This window comes from Lontra canadensis, unplaced genomic scaffold, assembly GCF_010015895.1.
Source record: "Lontra canadensis isolate GAN:19392208 unplaced genomic scaffold, GSC_riverotter_1.0 scaffold337, whole genome shotgun sequence".
Classification (NCBI taxonomy): Eukaryota; Metazoa; Chordata; class Mammalia; order Carnivora; family Mustelidae; genus Lontra; species Lontra canadensis.
Genome location: NW_022631331.1, coordinates 30,321 through 52,781, shown reverse-complemented (window position 1 = coordinate 52,781; position 22,461 = coordinate 30,321). Strand labels below are relative to the sequence as shown.

The window sequence follows — 22,461 nt, the reverse complement described above, 5'->3', positions numbered from 1 at the left end:
CAATTTTGAGCAGTAAGTACTTTCCATGTCCTCAAGTCACATTCTGCCCAGAAACAAGTCCTCCTGAGAGGACTGAGCTGTGGTGACCTGTCCCTTGGCAAATGTAAAGAATGAAAGCTTCAAGAGGGCAAGGACTCTGTTTTACTCATATCCGTATCCCTAAAACCTGAAACAGACACTGGCGCTAAATAGGAACTCAACAATAAGTATTTGTTAGATGAACAAAATAAAGGAAGGAAGCATCCTTCCTTGCTCTCTGTAGTCCATCTCCACCTTCCTTTTGCTCCCTGTTGTACTTAAGTCTAGTTCCTTTGATCAAAATTCTGTTGTTAGGTAAGACTTATCAATCATTTCTATGCTAGTAGCCTTTAAGCCGCTTGGAGTGTTTGGAATTTCAGTTTTACAAAAAGGCTTTGGCCCCTCTGCATGCCCAGACTCAGTCAGCAATGGAAAGCCTTTGTGGCCAGACCCCATCCATCCTCCTCTCCATGCTGGAGGCCAAATTTTAAATTCTTTCCAAGAATGGCAAATTGTTCACAGGAAGAACTCCCTTCCCTAGTGACCCCCTGATACACTCCTGCGGCTCCGCTTAGCTTTCACATCTTTGTAAAATAATCTAAACCCCTATCTTCCTGCTCTATCTTGCTTTCTCACCTATCAAAATCTAGAGGAGATGCTGCTGTTGCATATTTAGCTCAGCCGTACTGTTACATAAATGCAAGCTGCCTGCTTCCCCAGCTCACCTTGTAAAGACCAAACACTTCATTGCATTAACCAGGAGCCTATCCTCACCCTGTCACACACTAGGGGGTGCTGTTGCTATGTACAGATCACAGGAGCTTGAAACAAGATGAAGGACGTGCGTGACAGAGCTTTCAGGGTCCTGGGAGACATTTCTAGTTGGGCCTCTTGCACAACGCTTCTGCAAAGTTTCTCAGAATCAAAGGCCATTACACCCCCCTGAGCTACATAATTCCAGGGTAAAGCCTACACACGATGTGATGGAAAGGGAGGGCTGAAGATGTCCAAACTAAAGGCTGTACTCTACGACTCATTTAATACACAGGCTCACATAACAGTATTCATGACAACGGCTGGATATTAATAATTAACCCTCACTCACCACTGGAGAGGAAAATTCTGTTCAGACAACCAAGGGGCAAACATTGTCAGGCAGAATTAAATGTATGGGAGGCAACCAGAACAGCCGGGAAACACTTGAGTTTGTCCTTGCTTTTCACAATCATCTTTCCTGGTATGTGATGTCTAAGACTTTGGGAATGAAAGCTTCATACACAAACAAATGAATATCAGCTTCTCCCAGCCCCCAGCTTGGCTCTTGCACAAAGCTTGCAGGCTGCCAGAGAAGCTTCTCCGGCCTCAGTTAACTCTTTGCTTGAATGACAGCGAAACTGCACTGCAGGAAAAGCTCTCTCGGACTGCAGAATGCCTTTTCAAACTTCTGAACAAAACCATCATGACAAAGAGTATTTTGTGGGGTTTGTGGGTTTTTTAATATAAATTGAGAAAAAATGTGTATTTGAACGAAGTTCTCTGAATGAGACTCACACCTAACAGTATGAACATTAAACATTCCCACACAGAGAAGAATGGATCTGCACCAAGGGAAATAACTCTGGTATTAATCCAAGGAGAAACAATCCCTCTCACCCTCCCCCCACCCCAAGCTAGGGTTTCACACCCTTTGTTGGTTCACACAAATGCTAATGAGCAACAACTCACCAATGCTAATGACTAGAACTCTCTTTGGCTCCAAAAACAACCCAGCCAAGCTAGAAACTTGAAGAATCCCAAAGTGGTTCAAGAGGGAAATCAGCCAGTCTGAGGTACCATTTTAGGGCAAACAGACTGGTTTCCTTTTTGCTCTGAACTCTATTTCTAAAAGGGATAGATTCCATTCTATGGATGCATCAAACTTTTAGACAAAATGCAAAAAAATTTCAAATCCCAGCTTTTGTTGCAACAACTAGCCAGACATTTCAAGGAAACTTCTAAGAAAAGTGACTCTCAACCTAATTTCTGCTCTCACATAGCCAAAAGACACACTCCCTCCCATCAATTACCAAGGCTGACTAATGCAGTATTACTTAACTAGGACCCTAAGGGAACAGATCAGAATGGGTAGGTTGGGGGATGTGATATGGGGTAAAATTTGAAAAAGGCTTACTCTGAGAAAGCCACTCTGAATGGTCCCCTAGGGGGGTTAGCACAAGACACACCAATACATTCAGTAAGGTCCTGATAAACAATGGATGAGCATTTCTGGTCCTAAACCCCTGAAGTTTTACTCTTTAAAATGAAAAATACAAAGACAAACCCTTGTCCCTGTTGCTATCCACAAACCTTCATAAACAAAATGCTAATTGGCTTGAAAAGTAAAAGCACAAAGCAAGTTTTAATTTAACATTATCAGTTACATTTTTTGACATGTGTTTTACAATCATTCCCATGATTTCCTAATTCCAACAATGAAAATGGCATCTTGCCTTCTTAGTAAATTCAGCAGGAATCTCAACGATGTTTGCCCATTAGATTCACCTGAAAAGACTGAGATGTCCTTGCCTTCACACCTCTTTAATGGGTTTGCCGTTTTTTCACTGGCTCAGGTGAAACCTGGGCATCATATTTCTTTAAAGTTCTCAGGTGTAGAGCCAAGTTGATAATCACTGAACTGATGAAGCCAGGTCCACCATCTTAATGTAATTAACTGTCTTCTTTGAACTTCCCCATATCTGAATTTTATTCTGCAAAATGAAGTTAATCAAGAGCTCTCTCATCTGAATATGGTGAAAATAAAGCTATAATCATAAAGAACTTTGTGGTAATGAAAAAAGAAAGTAGGTAATTTCATCTTGCTGTTTGAAACCAATTGTTGGCACTGCTAAAGAAGCCACAAGAAATTTGTAATTTGAGGTAGAAATATATTACATCTCTTTCCCAAATAATTTATTGCATTGCAGAACTTATTAGCATTAAATTCAAACGAAGCAGCAGCAGAGAGACAGACAGAAGGGATGTGAGAAGGCTGCACCATGAAATCTAAATGCAGGTCCAGATGGTGGAGGAGAGGCTTAAATCCCCAGTCCTGTGGTTCAAACACAGCAAACACACCTGGGAAAGAAGTAATTGGTGTCAAGGCCACCCTGCCTGCCTCTCCTTTGCTTGCCCACCGCTACCACCCCACCTCCTGGAAAGGCCAATGGACCTAGTGAGGCTCCTGACTGAAACCACGCAGATCCCCTCTGTCCTGAATGGTAGAGAGCAGTCAGCCCCTCCGTGCTGGCAGAGGTTAAGCAGATGCAGATCCTGTTGGGGCCTAAAACATGACTCAGCACCAAACACGATCCTGGTAGAGAATCAATACACTGAACCCTAGAAATTAGGACTCTCAGAAGAAGAGGCCAAGTGGTCCCCTTCAGCTACACAAGTTCTGAGCTGGCAAACTTCACTTTCTCAGAAACAGAATCACAGACCCGCTTGGCTGGCAGAGGATGGCACATCTCCGCTCACTCCCACCTACAGCGTCACCATGACAGCAACAAGCTGGCTACGGAAGGACAAAACATAAGAAACACCTTGCATAATCAAAGATACACAGGTGACTTGCATGGACCTGTGCTGGAATTTCACACAGGCAAAAGTCTCTCACTCCTTCCAAATGTATTTTTAATGACCTAATTTGGTCAGGATTTTGGTGATACAGCTTAGCAACTGGCATAAAGTAACTTCCCTGCCCCTTCCTGCAATATAACCACAACCCTTGTTTCCACTCTTTTCTCAACCCTTCTCAGTCAGGGCAAAACCCAGTTTTCAGTTTCCTAAATGGGGCCTGGGCCGCCACAATGATTTTTCACACAGTCATCTCAAATTCTCGCTTCTGGAAGACTGAAGGAGACTTCTAATAGCCAACCTGTTATCCAGCACATACTGTGTTCTAGGCTCTTATCTCAACTTCGTCTTCACAACAATTTATAAGACAGATGTATTATCCCTGTTTTATAGATAAGGCAATGAGAGCACAAAGAAACTGAATAACCTCTGTCCAAGGTCACACAATTAGTAAGCAATACAGCAGGCTCTGAACTCAGGTTTGTCTAATCCTAAACTCATGTTCATTAAAATAATAATCGGGGCCAGGCACTGGTCTAAACACTCTTCAAATCTAACTTGTTTAATCTTCACAACAAATCTAGAAGAGAGGTACTATTTTTACCACTGCCGTTATTATGCAGATGAGAAAACTGAGGAAGAGTGAGATTCAACAATTCCTAAAGTTTCCAAATCCCTAACTGGTAGCACCAGGATTTAAGCAGGCTGTTAAGTATTCAGGCCATAAGCACAGCAAACACTGCCCCCTCATTTTCCCTGTAACTTTCTGCATTCATTCATTCAAATGTTGTGTAGCCCTCTTCTGTGCACCTGACATCTTGCCAGGTATCACAGAAAGAGAACTAGTATTTGACACCTTCCCTCAGAGTACAGCAGTCTAGGTGGGCAGGATCAGCAAAACTATGTTAAGAAAGAAGGACATTAACAGAATGTGCAGCCAGGAGCACTATAACACGCCGGGGGACCTCACTGAGCACTGCGAGTGAGTTGAATTTGGAGAGGTAGGGAGAATGATCCAGGAAGGGGTTGGGGGGTGGGTAATATGAGCAAAGGTAAAAATAAGAAGGAGGACTGGGGAGAAGAGAAGGACCCCTATACACACACACACAAAGCCAGATTCTCTATTGCTGTTTTATGTATTCATTATCTCATTTAATCTTCATGGCAGACCCTTAAGACATCTTCATTTAGCAGATAAAGAAAATGAGGTGTAGAAAGTCCAACAACTAACTCAGTCACACATCAGCCAAGGAACAGAGCCAGGTTTGTCTGCTTCTGACACTTCTCCTCTAAACTGGGAGCCTCTTTCGCATAGGTGAACACAAACTTATAAGGCCAAGGAGTCAGGCAAAGCACCAGCAAAGCCAGGCAGCATCTAACCATTCTGATTTCTAGATCCCTTAAGGCAACTAGAGCTCTTTATCTTCGGCCCAGACCCCAGGGGGGATGTGCTTTTTCAATGTCAAAGCCTCTCCCTTTGTATTCCCACTCCAAACAAGCTCCCTTTCTATAGACTGACATATGACTTGCCTGGTCCACATAGAGAGTAGGCCTCTAGAGCCAGCTGAGGGCCTGGCTGAGGACAAGCTGTCTGCTGTTGAGACCCACTGGTGGAGACACAAACTAGGCCTAGGGAACCTCAAGGATCCTCTAACTCAGACCCCTCAGTTTGGAGGAAAAAATGGAGACCCAGAGAGAGAAAGGGAGGGAGTCGCTAAAGGCATTCTCTCACCCCACCACAAACAAAACAAAACAAAACAAAACCCTAAGCTCCATGAAAGTGCTTTGGCAAGTGGAGGTCTGAAATTCCTGCAACAGCTTGGAGAGAAGGTAACAAAGGTTCTGCCTTCCTACAGAGTTGGTCTTTAAATGCCGGTGCTGCTAAGACTAAAAAGAGCAAAACTGTTTTCTTAGCAAAGTTCAAGCTTGACTCAAATTTTGTGTTGTCAGGATGAGGGTACGGGTGGAGGGGCATCTAAATGTGAATCATCAGCTCCTACTCAGCAAGCTGGGGACTGCAATGTTTTGGGAAAGCACGCCTTCTTGAGACCCTGGGTTTGCTCTCTTTCCTCCGCAGGAAAAGCAGGCCCTGATGTTCCATCACCCACCTACAGCTTCTTACAGCATGCCTTTTATAGCACCCGCAGCCTCTAATAGGAGCAGAGGAGTCGTGATGCTTCTGCCATTTTTCTCTTAGGTGGCCGACTACCCAGCCTTGAAGGAGTAGACCCAACCAGAGCAAAAGAGAATCTGCTATCCAAAGAGCAAAATCAGCACCCACTGCATCACTGTCAGAAGGTTTAAAATGTATATCAAGATCATTATTCATCAAACTTTCCCTCTGGGAACAGATATAGTCCGTTCCTCCTTCTAAAGCCAAAGGACTGCGTGTTACCTTCCATTAATATCTCCCTGTCACTCTTCAGTTCCACTTCCACCAATCATCACATTAGACTATAGCCAAAAGACACAACTTTTTAAAAATGTACTTACCTTAATGTGCTCATAGTATTTATAGGTCAGTTTCCCTGCTGGCTACTTTTAGTGCAGCTGCACAGCGTGTGAAGAGGATTTCTTCTCATTCTCTCTGGTATAGGTAAAATCCTCAGAGGGAGCAGCGCCAAGGTATGTTTAGATAAAACAGACCAATAATGACCTTGGGCTATATCATTCACACAATAGTAGTTGGATATGCTTTTTTTTTTTTTTTCTTCTAATCAGGATTTAGCGACCAAAGTAAGGTGAAGTATTAGGAACCTAGAGATTGGATGACTTAATGGTGAAGAAGTTGGACCATTCCTTCTTTCTTTAAATTCTATCTTTCCCTAAACACACCTCTATGTTTGCCTCCTATCCCTCTAACCACTCACGGTTAGGTTTCTTTATGCACCCTTCCAATTCTATCAAGCCCTTACACGTTGGTATTTCCCTGAACAAATTCATCTACTCCCATGTCTATATCATTCTCAAATCTGTACTGAAAATCAAAGTCTGTACTCAATCAAATCAAATATGCACTCAAATCAAATCTGTTCTCAAATCAAAACTGATATCTCGGGGCACCTGAGTGGCTCAGTGGGTTAAAGCCTCTGCCTTCAGCTCAGGTCATGATCCCAGGGTCCTGGGATCGAGCCCCACATCGGGCTCTCTGCTCGGCGGGGAGCCTGCTTCCTCCTCTCTCTGCCTGCCTCTCTGCCTACTTGTGATCTCTGTCTGTCAAATAAATAAAATAAAAAAATCTTAAAAAAAAAAAAAACAAAAACAAACAAACAAAAAAAATTGATATCTCTCTTCAGAACTTCAGACCCAGGCACCTGGGTGGCTCAGTGGGTTAAGTGTCTATCTTCAGCTCAGGTTGTGATCTCAGGGTCCTGGAATTGAGTCCTGCATCAGGCTCCCTGCTCAGTGGGCAATCGCTTCACCCTCTCCCTCTGCCCTACCACTCATGCATGCTCACTCTCTCTCAAATAAATAAAATTTAAAAAACAAAAAACAACTTCAGACTCATTCATCCAACTGCCAACTACACATCTCTAGGATTTCCCACAGACTCATGAGACTCAACATGTAAAAAATTGAATTCATCATCTTCTCTATCACCTCCCCATACCCTTTTCTTTTGCTCTGTTCTCTGTCTCATTGATGGCACCACCTTCTATCATTGCCCAAATCAGAGACTTTGGAATCCTCCCCCACTCTTCGCTCCTCCTCACCCAAGTTCCCTCACATCCAATCAATTTCAAGAACTGTCAGTTCCCTCTCTTGAATCCAACCACTTTTCTCCACTCTCACTGCTATTAGCCTAGTGTACAAGTTAAAGTCATCATTTCCCAAATTTGAGATGTCTACCAACTGGTACTCCAGTCCCTACTTGAGTGCTTCTAATTCATTTTTTTATGCTATACCCAGTGATCTTTCTAATATGTATATCTAGGCATGTCGTACCTCTCACTAAAAATCCTTCTGTGGCTCCACTCTGCTTTTAGGATGAAGTCTAAATGTCTTAACCAGCTAAGGAGATTCTAAATGACTTGTTTCCATATACCTTTCCAGCCTCATCCTTCACGAGAATTCCTTCATGTTTCATGTTCCAGCCACAATTAATCTCTTTGATCTTCAAACCTGATGTTTTTCTCTCTTGCCTCCTAGCCTTCCTGGAATCACAGAATTACATAGAGAAAACAAAATGAAAAATACCCAAATCAGAGCTTTCCACCAACTTCATCCTTATCTTTAGGAAATTCAATCGAATTCAATGAACATTTATTGAGTGCACACCAAAGGAAAAACAATCCCTTGCCAGCTGCATAGACCTTACTATGTAAGACATATTCCAAGCCATGGAACTTGCAATTTCATTGCTTCTCTTAAACCTGAGTTTAAAAGGTCAAGTCTCTGAACTTTAATTCCTTTCCTCAAACTTAAGTTCAAGCCATACAAAGAAACTATCTGTCCCCAGTACACTTGGCATGTGCCTGGATTCACTTTCATGTTTCACCCCCTTCTCTACCAAGCCAGCTTGCCAACGTATCTTCTCTCTACTCTGCACTTCAAAGAAGCCCCAACTGGTTGTTAGTGCCTAGATTACAAGACTCTAACTTTCTGTTAGCTTTCTCATCTGTTGCTTAAGTCACTACAACTAGTATGGATCACCCAGTATTCCCAGGAGCCAGAAACCCTGTGTTTAGTAGCTATGTGGGGGGTTAGATTGTTAAGTTTAAAAGACTAGGGCTTGGAAGAGGGTGGGGGAAGAGCCATCCTGAAGAAATTTAATACCCAGCATTTCTGATTGCCCCTGGTCACACACAAAAGCAACACGATGGAGCTAGGCAAAGAACACCTATCTAGAATCAATAGACTATATTCTATCTTTGCTGAGTTAGGAATGGAGATGGAGAGATGATCTTGGTGATAGTGTTCCCTCTTCTTGGTAGGCAGATGGCTATAAGGCTTCATACTACTAGAATTGCAGAAAGGTATCCCTCCCCTCTGGGCAAATGACCAAACATCACCCCTTCCTCCTGACTGGAGGCAGACTTTGTACAGAGCATGTGCTGCATGTCCCCATAGACTTGGCCTTGTGGACACCTCTGTGCCTTCTAAAGTCATAACTATTACAACATAAATGGAAGACACTTTTCATGTTTCTCATCACCTAGCCCTGAACTAGAGGGCATCTACTTTCCAAACAGAGAAAGTTATCATAATACACTTTGCATACTTCCTTTCTATTGGAAACTCAGGTGAAGTTTCCTAATGCCTTGAACTTTCCTCACCTGTTCCTAATAGCCAATCCTCACCCCCCTACCCAATCTTCAGTGAGGCAGAAATTTGGATTGTTCTCAAATATATCACAAATAGAATTCCTGGCGATCAGCGTTTTACCCAGAGGTAGTAATAAAGCACTATCATCACTGGCTGACGAGAAGCCCACTGACTATCAACAGAAGAAACACAGAAGTGTCAAATAGGGTAGAGAGCATGCTACAGCTGGGTTGAAATAAAAAATAAGGAATAGGATGTAAAGAATCAAGTGGCCATTTCTCCTATGCATTCCTCTCTCTGTTTTTTTAGGCTGGTTTGATTCTTGTCTATTTCAAGGTAAAGCACATCCTCCTTGAATCTGGTTTGGGAAACAATTGAGGATTCTGGGTACTTCTTTTAAGGCATGCCCTGGGCTTTAGTTGAGCTGAGTGTCCCTGGGTTTACGACATCTTTTCTCCCATCTATCACAAAGGAGGTTTGTGAGTGTATGTCAAACAGCAACAGCAGTAAGCAAGAGAATTAAAAGACTGGACATGGTATCAATCCTATGTTCCTCCAGCATCCCTAGGGGCCTGACGATTTAGCCACTGTGGTACCAAAACCTCCCCACAGGACTGTACATGGAATGACTTTCATATTTTCCGCACCTTTAGCATGGCCTTTACTCAAAGGACACTGACCCCTGCATTTCCTCTAAGAACCTGTCAGAGTCTTTCAGACAGCATCAAATAAGGGAATTACAGGTTTACAGGCCAAAGATATTTACTGAGTTTGGAAACATTTATCAATTACCTTCTCTGTGGAAAAAATGGGTTTAGCATGAGGGTATAGTAGGACAGGCTGAAGAAGGGCTTGAAAGAGAAGAGGCACAAGAAACTTCCCCTCACAGGAACACAAAATTGGGGAGACGGACACAGACATGAAATAAATAATACAAAACAGGGATAGAAGCCAGGTGTCTAGGGTTATGCTTGCTCAAAGAGAATGAAACGTGTAACTGGCCATACCATTCAACACCTCTTAAATGTTTTTCATTCCTCTAGATGAAAATCTTATCACACCTGCCAAGGAGAGAAACTACAATAAACAGACACATGCTTCTTGGGGAAGATTTGTTTATATTCTTTCACTATTCCCAAAACACAGGCCCTGAAGCCTATTTTCAAGTTGAGCTCTTTTTTTTTTTTTTTTTTTTTTGATGTGTGTGAAGATATGGCCCATAAGATAATAAAATAGCCAAATAAACCAAAAAAATTAGGAAGGTCCACTGAGGCAAGGTTATGATGCATCCACCCACAGTACAGACCTCTGATCCAAGTGGATGCCCTAGAACCATGTGCCCCTAGGGTCCTTTATGGCCTGGGGAGACAGTAACTGCAGGCCTACCAGGAGGGTCTGTGAAACCAACTGAAGAGCTCCCCAAAACAGGGCATCAAACATCATCAAAACTGGAGGCTTTGCTGATAAGAGAAGTGTTGCATTAGACAAAGTAACTCAGGAGACTGCAAACCCGCAGTCGGACCCACTTCAGCTTCATTGTTATTCTGGACTCTGGACCTAGTTCTGAAAGACCTCAAACATGGAGGGGAAAAAAAGTCTGAGAAAAAAAAACACAGCTTATTCCATTTGGAGGATAGAGAATGAGACCTGTAACAGATGGAATGGGAAGGGCAAAGGGCTTAATAAAATGCACTACAGGATTAGGTGTTCATTTGATTAAAACCGACATATGTGTGGCAGAAGCAGAACAAAGTGACACGGCTCTGACTCATTCTGCTTCAGGGCCTGCAGCCACCACCATGCAGGCAAGACCAGGAGGATGCCATGGACACAATCCCTGCTAAGAAGCATCATAATTGGCGAACTGGACTGTGAAGGTTTTGCCTTGTTCTTTAATGTCATGAAGGTCTTGGCCACAGAAACAACAACTCATCTGGGATAGAAACAGAAGAGCTCTGTTTTGTGTCCTCCATGCCAAGTAACAGTGCTGAACAAACCAGTGCTTAATAACCGTGCCTTGGTTGAGTTTGACCTCTTAGTTACGTCCATGAGGTCTGGAGGGGTTATAGGTGTATTTGGTGACCATATGTCCAGAATTGCCGGATAGTCCCAGTCTACACTTGGATCAGCATAATCCGTAATGCCCCCTTTCACGTGCAAAAAGTATCAGTTTGGACAGCAAAGTATATTTTACCTTAGGTATACAGTCTATCACCGCAATGAATGTTTTCCACGGATAAAATGATCACAAACACACAAAGAGTCCTTCACTTTTTCCATCAAGTAACTCCTCAGTCCGTGCAGACCCTGTCTTTGGGGGACTTTGTGAGGTCCTTTTCTCTCTAGTCTCCCTTTTTTCTCTCTGCCTATGTCTCCATTATGTCTTCATCCCTCTGTTTCCCTCAAGTCCTGTCTCAACCCCCGGGGGCAGGGGGATGGGGGTGTTGTTGAATCAGCTTCTCTGTGTCCTGTGAGTCCTGATTAATATCTTCAGAGTCTCAGAGGAACACCACTTCGAATGTACCCTTCCTTGCTAATATTCACCACCTTTCATAGCCTGACTTTAATATACTTTTGTGCTGACAAAATCTACCTTTTTTCCTGACTTACCAGAAACCCCTCCAAGAAGAAGTGATAATGAAAGAGAAGGAAGCAAGGAAGGAAAAACAAAAACAAAACACTATCTTACAACAAATAAATAAAGCAACAAATAACTTGAATGAGGTTTTACACATGGGCAAGGAGATGGACTCTTAGCCTTGTGGATTTTTTTTATCTTCCAGAAAGAAATAACTGAACTATGTGCTTGCTTTTTAAGCAGGAAGTCTGATTTATTCCTGGGACTTGTATCTACTTTTTTTAATTTAACATAGTGTTTACACCAGCAGGATTCAAGAACAAATCCTATTTTGTTCAAGATAAATCATCATTCACTTCAGGAAGCCCAAAACCATCACAAAAATAAAGACAAGTAGGAGGAAAAAGTAATGTTAGTAAGAATTGGATCCATTAACGAGTTGGGGATTTGGGTATTTTTTATGTAAATGTTTTTCAACCTTTCTCTCAGACCATGAGTGGGAGTTTATTACCTGGTGTGTAAACTTATGAGCTTCAGGCACCATTACTAATAAGGAAATAATAGCATATCTATAGCCTGTGTCTTCATAAAAGGAACAAGAGACTGATTTGGCCATACCAGACACAGGACTAAATTAGAAACCGTAAAAAAAAACAAACTCAGCTCCACATAGTGTGAAGTAGAGTCTGAAGACATGGATTGAAATCCCATTCTAACCATTCCAGATGTATGGCCCTGGAAAATCTCTTGGGGCCTCAGTTTCTCTGTACAATGAGGGGCTCGTGTGCTTAAGTTCCACCTACCCTCAAACTCTATGATTTGATCATTTGGTCAGGGAGAATTTCTTTCTCCATCAGCCCCACATGAATGGTATCAAATGTTCATTCTCTCTCCAATTTCCATGTCCCACTATTTATCTTCTGACACCCCCAACAGAAGCCCCTTGGATCTCTATGCTACTTCAGTGCTCCCATCTTTCACTGAATCAGATGCTCTGGCTTACGTAACTTCTTGGGGGTGATTTCTGGCAAACGGAAAACTGCCTCTGCTTACTGTACCTGGCTGTGCTTTGACTGTGAGCTCTCTGAGCACAGCAAGATATCTCCGATCGAAGGGGCCATCTGTCTCTAGCTGGAAAATAGAGTTTGAATAACTAAGTTTGCTACAAATTGGCCAGCTCAGGGTCACCACTGAGAAATCAATTACTCAGCCTTCCACATCTCTCTTGAACCAGTGTGTGTTCAGGGAATTCAACAATACAACAAATTCAACCTTTGATCCTCCTTGGCAAAGAATGTCACTCTGTTACACCTGCCTAGAAAGGTACCAACAGTCCCTGACTTGCTACTGATGCTCACTGATTCAAACCTGACTCCAGACATGTTTGCCTACTTAAAAGAACCCAAACAAAGCATCTGTTACATATTTTCCCTCAGTGAAAGAAGAGTTTGCAGGATCTTCTGGTATTGACCCTTGTCAATTTCATTTAAAAATAAGTGGGCACAGGAAGTCTGGGTGGCTCACTTCGGCTCAGGTCATGATCTCAGGGTCCTGGCCTCAGGCTTCCTGGTCAATGCAGAGTCTGCCTATCCCTCTCCCTCTCCTTTTGCCCCTCCCCCTCCTCATACTTTCTCTCTTCCTCTCTAATAAATAAAATCTTAAAAAAAAAAAAAAACAGTGGTCACAATTCACCAGTACCCTCTGTTCCTATAATATGTAAATACCTTTACATAGTCAGATCCAGGGATCTTAAATCTCATTTGGATATATCCTGAAAGTGCCCTCATAATTACCTCATGGAATTGCAGGAACCAAGAAATGAGATGACACAGATGAAATGCACAAAGCCACAACATTATAGGAACTGAGAAAGATACCTTAGAGCAGGTAGCATTGCGGGAACTCTCTTGATGATGGTAGGGAAGGTTTACTCTAAGTGGTAAAATGGTAGGGGTAAGAGAGAAGGAATGGATGCATAAGTAAATAGAAAAGTGAAACAGATGTGTAATAAACCAGGAGCACAAAGTAGGAAAGTTCTCCCAGACTCTGGTTTCCCAGCATCCCAGATGGCCACACTCCTGGAAACCTTTTTTTCTGGTGGGTCTCAAATTCCATCCTCATTACACAGTCTTTAATTTACCTACAAACTTCTACTTCCTACTTTCTGAATGCTGCACTCATAAGAATATACTCTGCTCCCTTGCTCTTAAGTGTAATTCTTTTATCTCTCCCACAGTGCCAATGAGGGTCATATCCCTACATTTCTCTGGTCTGAGTGGAAACAGCCACCAGAGATTCTATTTTATAGATAATCTGATAAATTTCATGATGCTGGTATCCATACCCCTTTAATTCTCTAGGAATTTTATCTACTGCTGCTCTACCATGTTCATGGGCCCATGGTTGATATTTTTTCATAGCAATCATGGGAGGCATATACAGACTTCCAAATGCTCTCAGTGCCTACCTGAAAAGCTTCCCACACAAAAAACAACTATCCTATTCCAAATATCAGTGCTGCCCTCCTGCTCCCCTGCAGTAGTAAATCTCTGAGTAGTACATCAAAAGCCTCCACAATTCTAAGTCCTCCTATTGCTAGGCTGACTCCCTAGCTCCAATACCCAGACTGTAAGACAGATTCCTCATAGTTCCTGAATCCCACCCCGTTGTCCCTACTAACTGGGTTCAGAGACAGTGGCTAGCATAAGATATTCTTGAGAACGTGACTTCCAACCCAAATCTACCAAACACATGAAATCTTTGGACTGAACTTGTTCCCAGTCTCTCTTCCTTGATTTTCTTTCTCTAACTTCCTCCATCCTTTCCATAACTGCTGCTTTTCTTCCTATTACAGATGAGCCTCTTCTTCCTTCTATCACCTCCTAAGCTTCTCTGAAGGAATTCTCTGGCAAGTTCTGGCAATTATAAAAAGTAGAAAGGATGCTGAGGACAAGTCAAACACAAATCAAACAAAGAAGTAAACAAAATTTAAAAAATTAAGAAAGTATGCATTTGGTTCTAGAAACCACATGCTTCTGTGCTATCTTAGGCACTAGCACAGAAGTGTCCCTTTAGAAGGAGTCAGACTGAAATTACTTAATACTGACTACATTGGCAGCGCAGCAAGGTGACATATACCATGACTTTCCTGTACCAAGGGCTGGATTTCTGGTAACTTCTTCCCTGGGGTCAACTTCTTATAGCTTTATAGCCAAAAATAGCTGCATAATTTGGCAAGGTGGCAGGGTAGGGAGAGAGGAATTAGATCCAGGCCCAAGGTGTCAGTGGCACTGTGTAAAAAAGCTGCCCCATGGAGGGAAGAAAGGCTGGGAACTGCTCTGGCCACTTGGCAGTTTGAGGGTGTCATTAGCTGGAGCAAGCATCTGAGGCCTAACCCATATAGAAGGGGAAGCCTGGTACCTCATCTGATAGCTCTACACTGAAATAAGGAAGCTCAGCCTCTGTAGCTTCTTCCAGCAGCCAGATGGGTGGTACAACTACCTGGCACCCGGCCCTATCCCTCCCTTCATCATGCTCCAGTAGAAAAGGATCCCCAGGGGGGCACCTGGGAGGCTCAGTTGGTTGAGCATCTGCCTTCAGCTCAGGTCATGATCCTGGCATCCAGGGATTGAGTCCCATATCAGGCTCCCTGCTCAGCAGGGAGTCTGCTTCTCCCTCTGACCCTTACCCCTCTCATGCTCTCTCCCTTTCTCTCTCTCTATCTCTCTCTCTCCAATAAATAAATAAATAAATATTTTTTTTAAAAAAAGAAAGAAAAGAAAAGGATCCCCAGTATGGGGTTCAACAACACTCTGTCTAAAAGGGGGCAAACAAGGGGTTTATAGCCTGACCATCTTATCCAAGGTAATGAGAAACCTATAGATGCAGCCCTGTATGGCCAGCACAGCCTATGTATAAATTAGAAGGCCCTCACTCTGGGTGAACACAGTCCTGTGGGTGCACAGCTTGGCTGGAACGTGGGCAGATTTCTGCCCCCACTGCTTCCAGTGCTCAGGTATGGTGTACAACACACAGCCACACAAAGCTTCCCCATTCCATAGCTCAGGGATAAAACTAATCATGTTCAAGTTCAAGATAGAGTGTCAGAAAAGGTGGCAGGTATCAAGTCTAGGTCAGCCCAAACCAAAGACAGCCCTCACACACCCCTCTGTGCACTGGGACATGAGTCTGTGCCAGGCTAGCTGAGGACAGAGATGTTAGAAGGAGCAGGGGTGGAGGGAACATGGTGGCCCTTCCAGGATTCACACTCAAGCCAATTATGTCCTAACCTCACCTAGACACAGCCCCCAAGACCTAATTCACTCCTATTATCAGGCTCAGTCACCATCAACTGTCTCTCAGAAAAATTACCAAGAACAATTCACACTTCTTGCTCTGAGGGCAAGGGGAGTGTGGGGACTCAGCAGGGATGTCAGGTGTGAAAAATGGGCTGAGCAGTTCAGTCACCAATGAAAGAATCAAGAGGAATAGGGGAAAGCTCTCAGATCAGGGTGAAATGGCTCCTAAAAGAAGAGGAATGGAGGGATGCCTGGGTGGCTCAGTTTGTTGAGCCTCTGCCTGCGGCTGAGGTCATGATCTCAGGGTCCTGGGATCGAGTCCCACATTGGGCTCTCTGCTCGGCGGGGAGTCTGCTTCCCCTCTCTCTCTGCCTGTCTCTCTGCCTGCTTGTGATCTTTCTCTCTGTGTCAAATAAATAAATAAAAATCTTAAAAAAAAAAAAAAAGAAGAAGAAGAAGAAGAAGAAAAAGAAGAAGAGAGGAATGGAACCATACCACTCCTACCACTGCTCCAAACATAAATAGGTAAAATGAAAAAGAAGATATTTTAAAGGTGTGCTCTAAAGTAAGATAAGGATTCCTTGGACCCAACTGATTTTAGCTTTTGGGGATTCAGGGTGACTAGAGATGCTCACACAAGACAGGTGCTGCCCTGACCCAGGCTCCTTGTGGGAAATCCAGTCTGGACCAGTGTCCACCACCCAGCCTACCCATGATAGTAGAGGTTCTGCAACTGCTGCCTGAGGTTAAGTTTCCTCAGAAGCTACAAAGCTGGAGGAAACCAGCACAACCCTGAAATCAAGCTGACGTGAGCAAGGACCTGATGAAGGCTGCCCAGGAATGCAGGAACTGGACCTGTGACCAATGCAGTAGCACACAGGGCAGGACTCTCCAATCACCCATACCATACCTGGTTCTGAACAGGGGTCTCAAGGGATTTGGGGTAGAGACAACCATTCAGGGAGGTATGAGTGAAGAACCAGGGAAAGACAAAGTGAGAATCTCTCGATAAAAAAAGACAACCAATGAAAGCCAAAATTGCAAATGAAAATAACAAAATAATCTAAAAACTGTTTATGTATTTTCAGACTCCACAGAGATAAAGGAAGGAATAACATTAATTTAAAAACTCAAAAATAGGCACAAATGAAATTAGAGGGGGTTGAGGAAACATATAATAAATGAAAAATAAAGAAACTGTAAAACTTAATAGATGAGATCACCTCTAATCTGTACACACTGAAAAAAGGACAAGGAAATTGAAAAACTGTACTGAGAACAAACCACAGAGAAAGAGAAAAACATTATGAAAGGGCAGTTAGGAGACCTGGAGAATACACTGAGAAGTTTCAAAATATATCTAATCAGTTCTATAAGAGCAGAGAGTTAATGGAAGACAAGTAATATTCAAATGGTTAGTGGCTAATAATTTTGGGGAGCTCAAGAAGAGCCCACAGTTTGAAAAAGGACTCTGAGAGGCAATGTAAATCAATAAACATAAATCCACAACCATAGTGTGTGGTCAAACTACAGAGCATTATAAAAGTTACTAGAGAGAAAAGACGGATTCCTCTGAAGCAATGATGATTAAACTGACAGTGGATATATCATCAGCATTAATCAATGCCAGAAGAATATGGAGTAGTATCTTCCATGTACTAAGAGAAAATAATTATCAACCTTGATTTCCATACCCAGCCATTTGGACATAACAGACTGAGGGAGCTTACCACCCAAAGACTCTCACTGAAAAAACAAACAAACAAATAAGCAAAAACTAAAGAATGCACTTCAGCAAGAAAAAATCTAGGACAACAAATAAAGAAACTGACAAAAATATAATAATGGTATACTTAATCCTTAACCATAAAAGTAAGAACTATTTTTGGTTCATCTGTAACCTCAGGTAGCACTACCCTAGGTAATAAATAGATGGCAACAAAAAACACAAAATAAGATGACAGAAAGAAGTCCAGATACATTATCAATCACAAAAAGGTAAATGGACTAAGCCCAGAGGTTGACAAACAATGCCTAGCAGGCTGGTTACTGCCATGTGCATTCGTTTATGTACTGTCAGTGGCTATTTTTGAGTTGTTATAACAGAGATACATATATATGGCCCACGGAGCCAAAAGTATTTACTGTCTTCTCCTTTACAGGAAAATGTTACCAATGCCTGGATAAAACCACTTAGTAGAAAAAGGGGTAAGTGTGTAGGTCAGTTTTTGAAGATCCAAATAATGCTACTTATAAGGAAACATAATTTTTTAAAAATCACATCAAATGTATGAAAATGAAGAGATAAAGACAGGCTGAACAAATATTAACCAAAAGAAAGCGTATTTAGCAATATTAATATCAAACAATATAAAAATTAATGCAGCAGCATTAACAGAGATAAAGAAGTATACTACGTAAGGATTAAAAAATACCACCCTGCAAAGATGTAACAATCTTGAACTCATAAACATATAATTATATAAAACAAAAATGATAGAAAGAATATTTTTTTCAGAACTATAAATACAGAGGTAAATTGTACCACAAGTCTTTCAGAAACTGATAAATGAAGCCAATAAATTTTAGTGATATTTAGGAAGGCACAATTAGGATATTTAAAAGCTGTGATTCCCGATGGAAAATGGGTAGGGATTTCAGAACCACCTGAGGAATTTTTTCAAATAATATATACACTGCCCACCTTACCCAGAAAGGAGAAAAGGGAGAGATATTTTAAGAACTGATTTAGTACATCATTGTTATTGTCAGAAAGAGAGGTCTCCCATAGGGTTGTGATGCTATGGTGAAAAGAGGCTGAGAACTGTCTTTCTCAAGGGAGTGGACAGTGGCCAACCTCAAAGATACATGCTCTGAAAAGAAACATATGTTGACTTACCAAGTATTTAAACCATCTCCAACATGAGCTTCTCTATGGCTACCAGAGACACCAAAGGACTGGAATACAAAGAGCAAAAGACTTGTTATTAGAGTGACCAGCTATCTCTCCTTAATTTCTGGATCATGGTTTCTAATTTTAAAACATGTCAAAGCAGGGCACCTGGGTGGCTCAGTCATTAAGCATCTGCCTTTGGTTCAGGTCATGAACCCAAGGTCCTCAGACCAAGCCCAGCATCAGACTCTCTGCTCCATGGGAGGCCTGCTTCTCCCTCTCCAACTCCCCATGCTTGTGTTCCCTCTCTTGCTCACTCTCTGTCAAATAAATAAATAAAATCTTTAAAAAATAAAATAATTAAAAATAAATATATAAATAAAACATGTCAAAGCTTTGCCTTAGTAGATTCAGTTTAACTAAATATACAAACTGCTCAAAACAGAAAGTATTTTTAAGGTGTTCAAAACAATCTATATATTGACTTACGCAGTACCTGGGTGGCTCAGTCATTAAGCGTCTGCCTTTGGCTCAGGTCATGATCCCAGGGTCCTGGGATTGAGCCCTGCATTGGGCTCCCTGCTCTGTGGGAAGTCTCCTCCCTCTCCCCCTGCTTGTGTTCCCTCTCTCACTGTCTCTCTCTCTCTCATTCTGTCAAATAAATAAATAAAATCTTTTTAAAAAATTTATTTTGGGGGCACCTGGGTGGCTCAGTGGGTCAAGCCTCTGCCTTCAGCTCAGGTCATGATCTCAGATTCCTGGAATCAAGTCCCGCATCAGGCTCTCTGCTCGGCAGGGAGCCTGCTTCCTCCTCTCTCTCTCTCTGCCTGCCTCTCTGCCTACATGTGATTTCTCTCTGTCAAAAAAATAAATAAAATCTTTTTTTAAAAAATTTATTTTTAAAAACTTTTAAAAATATATGTAAAATGTATATATGAATATATATAAGTAAATATATATTTATTTATTTTCATATATATAATATATGTGGGGGGGGACACTTAAAATTTTGGCCATTCAGCTTTAGGGGAATTTCACCAATAGGTAATATATTAAAAGGTACTCTATCTCTTCTAAAAGTTCATTGAGCAAGAGAAACCAAATTTAATCTAAGAAAAAGAAGTTTACACCTGTGATAAAATAAAATGTAGAATCTTCATCCAACCAGTCCATCAGTCCATTTGGTCTCCTCCCAGCCCTTCTGGGAGGAGATTTATAATAATTTATAATAATAAATTAATAAATTAATAAATATAATTTATAATAATGTAGTGAATATATCAACATTTCCCTTCACCAAAGTGGTTCTCTGTCCATGGAAGTTTACAATAAATATATTTTGAGAATATATACTCAAAGGCAAGAGTTAAAAAACTGTGTACTAGAGGCACTAGTTCAGAGACTAAAAATATATAATTTTGTAATAATGAGAAGTGTAGTTGATAACATAAAAATACTAGGGAGGGGGACCAGGGTGGCTCATCAGTTAAGCCTCTGACTCTTGATTTCGGCTCAGGTCACGATCTCAGGTGTGTGAGATAGAGCTCCATGCTGGACTCCATGCTGGGTGTGGAACCTGTTTAATATTCTCTCTCCATCTCCCTCTGCCCCTCCCGTCCTCTAAAAAAAAATATTAAGGAGAGAAGTTCAATTCTAATAAGGAAGACAGAAAATTACTACTGATTCTTGAGTAGGTGAGTAGCACGGTAAAAATGATGTTTGTACAAAATAATAGTTCACTATGTGAAAGAAGGATTAAAGAAGGAAGAGAGAAGCTAGAAGCCTTTTGGATAGTCCAGGTGTGAGTTGGTGAGGGTTGGGGTATTAGAGGAGGGTCCATAACAATGAAATGTTATGAGAAGAAGGAGACAATAGGACTTCATGAATAACTAGATAATAGAGAAGAAAGGAGGAGGAAGAGGAAGAAGGAAGAGAAGTAAGATGGAAGAACAAAGATGACGATTACATTTTTTAAAGATTTTATTTATTTATTTATGTGAGAGAGAGCAGAGTAAGAGAGAGAGAGAGAACTCATGCACTAGTAGGGGTGAGGGGCAGAGGGAAAGGGACAAGCAGACTCCCCACTGAGCAGGGAGTCAGATGCCAGGCTTGATCCCAGGACCCCAAGACCATGACCCAAAATAAAGGCAGACATCTAACCAACGGAGCCACTCAGGTGCCCTGACAACAATTACATCTGTAAATCTTTGGTCCAGGAATGATGACAGGGAAGAGAAATCTCTATTCAAGGAAGGTTAGTTTTAGGCTCACTGAATCTAAGATAGAGGAGAAAAATCAAAGAAAAATCAGGTCAGCAGTTGGAAGACACAGGGTTTCTCAGGAGCCCATAAAGCCCTGCATCATAATCCCTTGGATACCTATTAAAATGCAGATTCTAGGGCTCCTCTCCAGACCTACTGAATCACAATCCAGGAATCAGGATTAAATGAGTTGGGGGTGGGGGCAGTCCGAGATGGTAGTGTAGCAAGATTCTGAGCTCATCTCCTTCCATAGATATACCAAATCTACAACTACATATGAAACAATTCCTTCTGAAAAAGAACTGAAAACTAGCTTAACAGCTCCTCCACAACAAATGATAAAAGGACCAATCAAGTGGGGTAGGAGAAAACCCTAACCTCTGCAGCAAACCACAATAGGGAGAGGTCTCCGAGATACAGAGCTTCTCCTGGAGGAGCAAGGCATTTGTGCCCACATCAGGTACCCTTGGGACCTGCGCCAGAGAGCCAAACCCCCAAGAATCTGGCAGGTCTTGCATTTAAAGGAAAAAAGGACTATAGGTAACTGAGATTATTCTTTTAAAGGACTTGTATCCAGGGTGCCTGGGTGGCTCAGTCAGTTAAGGGTCTGACTCCTGATACCAAGCTCAGGTCTTGATCTCAGGGTTGTGAGTTAAGGCTTAAAAGTGAATGACTGACTGACTGACTAAATGAATGAATGAACGAATGAATGGCTTGTATGCAGTCTTATCCCACACTCAGTATAAAAGTAGTAGTTTGAATAGTACCTAACTACATGTGAGGAGATTCCTTTGCTAATCTTAAAGCATTTGCTGGAGGGACAGGAGACAACTGAGACTCTCTAGTAGACGCCATTTTTGTATTCTCCATCCTCCTAGCACAGGCAGGCGCTTGCAGATGCAGCACCGTCCCACCGCCTTGCTAAGTCCAGTGGGGTAAGAGGTTTCAGCACTCCCCTGTTGCCTGGCCGGGGCCAGCAAGCAAGAGCAGTCACAGCACTGTCATGCTCCCTTACTAAAGCTGGTGAACAAGGGAGTTGCAACACACCCCTGCTTCCTGGCTAGGGCCAACCTTTGCAAGTGTGCTGGGGCTGGCACTCCCTTGCTGGAGCTGGCAGGTACACACAGACAAGGCACTATCCCACTGCATAACTGAAGCTGCTTGCTCATGCAATCAGGGTATTTTTCCCAGTGTCTTGTTGAAGTCAGTGAGTGTGCTTCACTCCTTACACTCTCCAGTTGCCTCACTAAAGCTGGTAGACATAGACACCTGCAATCTACACAGGGGATGCCTCTTAACTTGCCTAGCCCTGATGGCCAAGGGGGCTCATGTTTCTGGGCTCCAAAGGACTGTAACAATCGAACGACAGTTCTTGGCAGACTGAAGCACTTCAGAGACAGCAGATTAAAAACCTGTCCTCTGAAAAAGGCCTATTTACTTGTCTTAGAGCTTCAGCCTGAGGGACAGGCTTCAGATTTGCCACATATCTAGAAGCTACAGATGAGCTCAGGCAGATACCATCCTTGTGTACTTCCT

General features: G+C 42.3%; 1 long non-coding RNA gene across 1 annotated transcript in view; it reads right to left on the bottom strand.

Annotated features, from left to right (window-relative positions):
* The window catches only part of LOC116862807, a 76,509-nt gene extending 70,282 nt beyond the window's left edge, over window positions 1-6,227 (bottom strand). The window contains exon 1 of the long non-coding RNA XR_004381712.1: window positions 6,124-6,227. This is a non-coding gene — a long non-coding RNA (uncharacterized LOC116862807). The remainder of the gene's footprint in view (window positions 1-6,123) is intronic.
* Window positions 6,228-22,461: the final 16,234 nt, after the last annotated feature.